Below are 8,322 nucleotides of genomic sequence, written 5' to 3'. Positions count from 1 at the left end.
TTTTAATCCTGCCTCAGACATGCAATCACCCAATTCACACCCCACTCCCGTGCACTCCTATCCATATCACTCTCATCATCACCCCCACTCCACTTTCAGAATACAAACTCAACCTTTGCTCATCAGTGCTCATTCTGCAGTACTACATGTAGCCGACAATGCTGAACTCATCATCACTCACAGCATAGATGCACTCTTTATCAGAGACAAGGGTAAAACCCATTTTGGCACACACACAGGATGTCCTCATCCCCCCAGGTTACAGTACCTGAACTAAGGACCCCAAAAGAGGAGGACTTGCAGATGGCTTGCCTTGATGCACATGACCTCATGGACATGCACCCTCCAGGATCACAACACACCTTCATATATGGAACTCCACTTCCTTTTCACCCACGCTCAGAGAGGTACCTTCTATTTAATCTACAAATCACCCCAAACCTACAAGGCCTATCTTGATGAAATCACAGACCCTAATCACAACAGCATAAGTCAACAACATACCTGATATCTTCCTCTGAGAGCTCAACCTTTCCAGTATCCAAGTGACCAAGAAAACCAGAGTGGCTCCACTGGAACTGATTAACACCATGGACATCCGGCAACTCATCACAATAATCTTTCCCTTTCCTCACCCCCTTCCCTGACCATTCCCAATGCTGGGGACACCCCTGCAAACCCTCTTCCCGTCTCTGCCCCCCACACCCGAGGCCCAGTCTTGTGTCCTGCGGGGTACACTCACCCAAACTCAGTGTGTTTGCCGGCACCATCCTGTTCTCCCCCACTGTTAGGCAGAAACCTGTGCAGTTCCCTCTGGGACCACTGCAAAAGATTTAGGACTACAGGTTTTTGGCAGTAAACCCACTTGGTAGCAGTCTGTACCACACAGATTCACTTGGTAGCTGTGGCTGAGCAGTCAGACTTCCCTCAAGAAGAGTTAGGCAGTATACAGGGTATTCACAATAGGTCAAGAGAACACAATAGAACAAGTAAACAATGACCAGGGCTTGGTGTAAAAGAGATATAATTATTTATTTAAAACCATATCTAGAAAAACACACAGGCACTAATAGTAAACAATTCAAAAACACGGTCACTAAAAGATATACACTCCCTTAAAAGAATATTAGACAAGTCTTAAATAAAGCCCCACTTATTTTCAGACAGCAGTGAGCGCTTAACGTAGATGGCGCTCTAATAATTTGTTTTAAAAGGGGAGAGAAAAGCAGAGAATAAACTGAAACAGATCCCAACACTTTTTCACGAACACAACAAGAGAGGAAGGCAAAGTAACACCGTGAATTCAGTGTCAGTAGGCCGGATCCGCTTTAAGAGGATCAAAACGAAATGTGTCCAAGGACACACGGTTGCAGTGCACAAAAGTCTTGTAACGGTTCAAAAAGGAGTTGGACCAAAGAAAGGGACCAGTTAGAAGGTCAAGGCGGCCAGCCCAGTCCAGAAGGTCAAGGGGATATTATTACCTTGTAGCAATCTTTAGAAAGGGAGGCCTGGCGGATACGGTACCTTAAAGTGGTGAGAACACTCCAGCGGGGACAGTTGTTACTGGCAGTGGATGCAAGTCGGTGCTTCATCCGGGGGAAGAGAGGATCTCGTCGGGGAGGAAGACAGGAGTCCGTTGCACTGCCAGGGAAGAAACCAGCCGCAGAGTTTCTCAGGTACAAGGAGCGGTCCGTTGATTCGCGGTTCAGAGGTAAGTGGCTATCCAGCTGCCGGGGTGCTTGGCACGGGCAGTTCGACCACAAACCGGTCTGGGGTGCGAAGAGAAGAAGGTAAACTGGTTGTGCCCACCAGTCAGGGGAAGAAGCCTCTCCAGCCGGGAGATCTTCTCTGTCGTCGGGAAGTGGTGAGTCGGTTCCACAGGGCTCCACCGGTGGTGGCGTCGTGGTAGGTCGGCTCAGCTTCTCCCTCATCGGATTCTCAGGTCCTGTGGCGACTTCTGAAGTTCCAGTCCCAAAAGCCCTGCTTTTATGCAGCATACTCCCATTCACTCAGCCTAGCTGTCAATCAAACATGCTAAGTAGTGAGCCGGCCAGCTCACAACTTGGGCCAATCACAAAAGAGTGCGACTTGAGTTACCAAGGTAACTCAGTCCAGGGTGCCTAAACCCGCCGCCCCCCACACTCCCTGTGGTACCCAGACAGAGTGGCACCACTTTTGGAGGCTTCTGTGGAGAAGCCCGCCAAAAAGTGGAACAAAGGGCTCGTCTTGGGTTGGAGTCACAGAAGAGAACACAAACGCCATTTTAGAATCGAGTCCTAGCAAAAAATACCAACCGGCGAATGAATATTAATTAAATAAACCGGCGGTATGTTCGAGGCTATGAGAATTAAATAATTAAAGTTGGTAGCCTCGAACAATGGGAAAATCCAATAGGGAAATATTCGCTGTTGAATATAAAAAGTAGTATCCACTGCCACCAGCCAAAACTCGATCAGGGGGGACGGAGACGTGCCCCCTCGACTAACAGACCCCGGGGGAATCGAGTTGCCCCGACCAGTACGTCCACAATATGATGGTTTGTACCGGTTTCTGTTAATAATTTGGGACTAGTAAAGCCAATGGTGACTTTACATGCCCTGGGAGACAGTAGTCAGTCCCAGGGTATGGAGTCTATGGTGGTGCTGTGTAACACACATAGTAAAAACACATGAGACCCTATGGAGTAAAGGACCCCATAGCCCATAAAACACATTAACAGTCAAAGGAACACCATAAATCATGTCCAAGAGTGGGAGAGAAAGAGTCTCACTCTTGGCAGGAGAAAAAAACAAACTCCAGAAATTCAGCAAAGCTGCTGGGGGGCTCACTAGGTTAGGAAATTCAGCCTAAAGAGAGAATTCTCCCTAACACCCACCGCATACCCTCATCCTCACAGAATCACACTTTCTCTCAAACACCCACACACAACTTACGCCCCCCTTTACCTCACACACCCATCTTCAATTACTTCCTGGTCCCCTGCATACCCTGTTTCTGGAAATTCCGCATTTCGGAGAAGGCGGCATGTTGAAGAAATAATTACGGCAAAACCATAATGAATTATTTATTATACATTCATTATTGCATTGTTTCTGTAACACATTCAGTTTTACCCTAAAATCATTTTGGTCTGGAGTCATACCTGATTAACATTGAGCAACCTAATACAACCAACCTTTGCCTGAAATATTGATTGCGGTGTTACCTCTAGCAATTTTTACAGCTAAGTAGACAGACTCTGCTATCTACCTATTTATTTGCCCTGTGCATTCAAGCCTTTGCAGCAAATAACTGGTTCCACCTGACTTTAGTGGTGTTAGATCAGTGGCCACAGAGTATAATCTCTGTAGAGATACTGAAATTTGGGTGATACAATTTGCGATGTCTACATTTTTTTACTGGCACTGTAAAAAGACTCTAAGCAGCCGGTCATTTCATGCTTCAAATATCTATATGTATAAACGTGGAAAATTGTTTGTGGTGGGATTTGTGGCAACGCTTTGTTCCTTATACAACTCCACACCTTTTCCCCCAATCTGCACCGAATGTTGCATAGTTGTCTATTAGGACCCTGTGGTTATTACTGGCTACATGACTTTTGGACACAGCACCCCTTTCCCTGGATTTCAGCAAAAGTCAAAATGTGTTTGCGGCAAAGCATTGTTCCTTTTACAATTCCACACCATTTCACCAAATTTTACCACATTTTGCATAGTTAACTGCTAGGAACCTTCGGACATTACTGGCTACATGACATTTGGACACTTCTCCCCTTTCCCTGGATTTCAGCGCAAGTCAAAATGTGCTTGTAGGTTTGTGGTTTTGTGGCTTGGTGAAGCGTTGTTCCTTATGCAATTCCACACCGTTTCACCAATCTGCACCAGATTCTGCATAGCTACCTGTTAGGGCCCTCCAGACATTACTGGCCACATGACATTTGGACACTTCTCCCCTTACCCTGGATTTCAGCGCAAGTCAAAATGTGCTTGTAGGTTTGGTTTTGTGGCTTGGTGAAGCGTTGTTCCTTGTACAATTCCACACCGTTTCACCAATTTGCACCAAATTGTGCATAGCTACCTGTTAGGGCCCTCCAGACATTACTGGCCACATGACATTTGGACACCCCACCCGGTTCCCCCGGATTTCCGCACTAGTCAACATTTGCTTGTGGGTTTGTGGCTTTCAAGCATTGTTCCTTATACAATCCACACAGTTTCACCAATCTGCACCAAATATTGCATGGTTAACTGTTCAGACCCTCCAGACATTACTATCTACATGATATTCGGACACATCACCCCTTTCCACGGATTTCAGCACCTTCACAAATTAGGCAGTGGCTTGAAATCAGTGAAACATCAATGTGGTCGTAGAAAGGACTGGTCCCGACACGAGGAACAAAACTCTAGGTCCAGGCCATAGGATGCACAGTTTCCAAGATATTTCCACCACAATGCACCACAACAAACTTCACCATACCAGGGTGAGGCGACAGGTGGGGTGAGAGCACAGACGGTCCCAGTATGCAGCAGCACACCAAATCTCGCCTCCCACCAATGTCTGCTCTGGGGTATGTCAGCCAGCCACACGGGCCCATTCATAGTGCAGTTTACTTCAGGGTGCAACGCATATCAAGCGATAAGCAAATCTGAACAGTGACCTATAGGATCAGTGTTATCATGTCTGTCTACACAACCTGCTATGCATGTACAGATGATATCCAGGAATGCAGGAATGTAATGAAACACTTGACCATGTTTAAGTACTTGCAACTGCCTCTGACAATAACACATTACTTTTATCAGGACTTCATTTGTAATATTTTTGTGATATTTCTGATTATGAGTTTTATGGATTGGTTTCAGAAAAGAAACTGAAAACGAAAGAGAATGTGAACAGAATATCTATCTCTGTGATTTCTTGAGAATTACTGTATTTAGCCTATGCACAAAAAAGGAACACAGTTCCACAGTAAAAATGGCCCAGACACTGTGGTGATTCTAACTTCCACCAACATGCCCAAGAGGATGCAGCGATGGATGTTGGAAAACCACAATCGATATCGCCCTTTCACCTCTTCTTTTGGAAGGTATAAAAGTCAAGGAGTGGCATTAACATAGTATGTCCACAATCAACACTGCCTTTCCAAGCACATTGTTATCTTTTATTTCCTAAGAGGTAAGATGGATCAGTGAGTCCAACTTTTAGTCACAGGCTACAAACTTTTTTTTAAATGTGTTTATGTGTTCGTAGAGACATTTGCAATTACCATCATAAAACTTGACGTTGGTGGATAATCACACGTTCATGATAGCTCATATATAAAAACAAGGTAAATAAAACCACAAAACGAAAATCTCACTTTACATTGAAATTCACAAACTATTTCTAACATTTTTCAATCAAAACACTTTTTTATACCTGCACAGATTTGACAGTTCTTTTCTGAACCACAAGTGTGTATTGTACTGCCACTATAAAGCGCGGAAAGAATGCATCAATTGTAGTCCGATTTTGTGAAATGTTTTAAAACCCAATTTAGGACTGTAGAAATAGGGGGCAACAAGTGATCAGTTCACAACAATATTCACCCCATTGGGTTCCTTTCTTGTTTGCCAAAACTGTTGCAACAGTGAACCCTTTAAGCCTTGCATTGTAAAATTACCTTTTAACTTATTTTGCAGGAGGAAAATATAATAGCTTGACCACTTAGGGGTAAAAAGGCAGTTGAAAATGGGAGTACTTTTTTATATATTTTCACAGACCACTCTCTCTCCAAGGATAATCACACATCAATTCCTTTCCAGACCAATTAGCAGGGGGAATCATTTCACAGAGAAACCGCGAGGAATGGCCACCTGGAAAGCATGAAGAAACCCTGTTTTTTTAAAAATTGTGTTAATTAATAAAATGATGCTGGTTAATCCATCTCTGAAAGGGAAATCTGCTGATCAGATTCCCCTTTCATAAACTCCATGCGAAAAGCATGGTGTTCACTACTGCATCATTATCCTGATCTGCAGTGCCTGCTCTCTAGTGGCACAAAGCAGGTTCGGTTGTCACAGGTGCCCATTTGACAGCTGCAGTGACAGCCAAGTCTCCACTGCACAGGGGATGCTTTAAAGACATGCACCCCTGCATCAAAACTCTGTAATTATGAGTTAACTGTCCCAGTTGCAAATGCATCTTTAAACATAAGCCATACTAGAGTTATGGCATAGTGGACGCTACTTCTCATAATTATTACAGCTACAGCAATTTTATGTCACACATTTGTTGGACCTGTGAGTCCTGATCAGCTGTGAAGGGATTATGTGATTATGTGTAATCTCCCTACACAGGCTGGCCCTGCCACTGCTGGCAAGATTGAAGCCTTTGGATTGCCTCTCTCTGTTCCTCTGTGAGGGCAGGTAACACCCTGCCCAAAGAGAAAGCCACTCAGCAGGAAGCTGTCCTGGGAACAGGAATACAAGGACACACCCATTCACAACAGGAGACGCCTCACACCGGGGTGCTGCAAATCAAAAAGCCTGTGAGTCTGTAGAGAAGAGAGGGGTCGGGTTAGTGAAGTCAGTGGGAGCTCTTTACAACCAGAGGAAGGTTCCACCATCTTGTTTCTGTCTTCCTTTATTTTCCTTCCTGTCCCCACCAGCTCCTGCAGGACAAAACACTTTGGGCGTGATGACAGAAGGCAAAGTCCACTTGTCCCAAGAACAAGGATAAGACCTCTAAACAGGCTAGCTTTAGTCCAATCACCCAGGGGCTTACGACATATTTTCTTCATACCTGGACTTCAGCCCTTGAAGAAGAATTAGTTTGGACCCGGTAGGGAGAACAATCTTTTCCAATGTCATCTAGTTATGTGGTAAAAAGTGAAGTCCAAGGCAGAGGCAAGCTCTGCACCCTAACCATCATCAGTGAGCATTGGGGGTGACATGCTTCTGGAACAAGACCTGCCTCTCTGCCAGACACAGCCTTAACCAGGACCTCAATCTGCTGTAGGACACCTGCAGTTGTGTGACAGCCTCCCTTGTGTTTAAGTGCCCAAGAACAAGGACACATTGTGTCCTTGAGTACATGGAGTAGTACTCACAGCAACCTGAAGAGTGATCTGCTGCTGGAAAAATACCTGCCTCTCGGCCAGCCACAGCGATACCCACAACCTCACCTAGTTGAAGGACTTATACAGTTGTGTGCGAGCCTCCCCCGTGTTTGGGAGCATGAGAAAATAACTCATGTTGCCCCTAAGCCCCTGGATTCTGACTCATGGCACCTTAAGTGCCAACACAGGATTCAAGAGTTTTCAACATGGAACTGCTTGGAGCCATGTTTTAAGAACTATTTCGACACATTTGAACCACCAAGATCCTCCAGCACTGCCTTTTGCATTTTCCCGATCTTTAAATTGCTCACACAGCACCAAGAAAGCTGGCTCAGTGCTGTGGGGCCACCTAGAAAGGGGCTACTGATTGTCAACTGCTCCTATGGTCCATCTTTGGCCCCCAGAGACCAGCTGGCTCAAATGAATCCCTTTTTTGCATAACAAGAACATTTCTTTTTTGAACATTGTGGTTTTTATTGCCTTTTCTACTAGTGTCTCCTTACTCAGAGTGCTTCATCTTGCTATCTTGGATATTCTGTGTTCTTTCTAAAGGGGGAGGGTGTAGTGTTTTCTAGTTAGTTATTATTGTACATTGTGTGTTTAAAGTATATATATTTTTATAGAACCTTGATTGCATAATTGTTTATTTTGGACTGTTATACTTCGCTTCTTGGGTTGCTTCTGAACCCCATTCACACCCCTCTTCACAGTATAGCCTTGCCTCAGCCCACATTATTACAAAAGGTGAAGGAGGAATATCTCTTAACTGTGCTTGTTTTACCTTTATGATTGCGTTGGCTCTTGGTTTGTAAAAGTGTTAGGCCCTAATAGGCGCACTAGCTTCTGCTCATCCTTGTACTACAGCAAGGCAGAAGTCAATTTGTCACATACACCTTATTTAAAACCATACAATCAAAGATTGCAGACAAATACACAATCCTTTTCCAGGAAAAATGCGGGAGGTGTAGTGTTTCAGTCGTTCATCTTTTCCTCTTTCTGTGGTCAATAAATTATGGTATCCAGTGATAATATTGCAGGAAATAAAGAATGAATTTTCAAAGATGAGAAAATATTGCAAGAAATAACAGCGTGGGTAAAAAACACCTAACAGCAGAAAAAATAGCGAAAGAAAGAAAAGAAAATGTAATGATAAGAGTGGTTTTTAGGTTTGCAAAATACAGATTTAGTTAAAAAATTGGAGAAAAGGGAGGGAGAGAAGG

The sequence above is a fragment of the Ambystoma mexicanum genome, chromosome 10 (assembly GCF_040938575.1).
Source record: "Ambystoma mexicanum isolate Mex_15411 chromosome 10, UKY_AmexF1_1, whole genome shotgun sequence".
NCBI lineage: Eukaryota > Metazoa > Chordata > Amphibia > Caudata > Ambystomatidae > Ambystoma > Ambystoma mexicanum.
Note: the sequence above shows the minus strand (reverse complement) of the source record.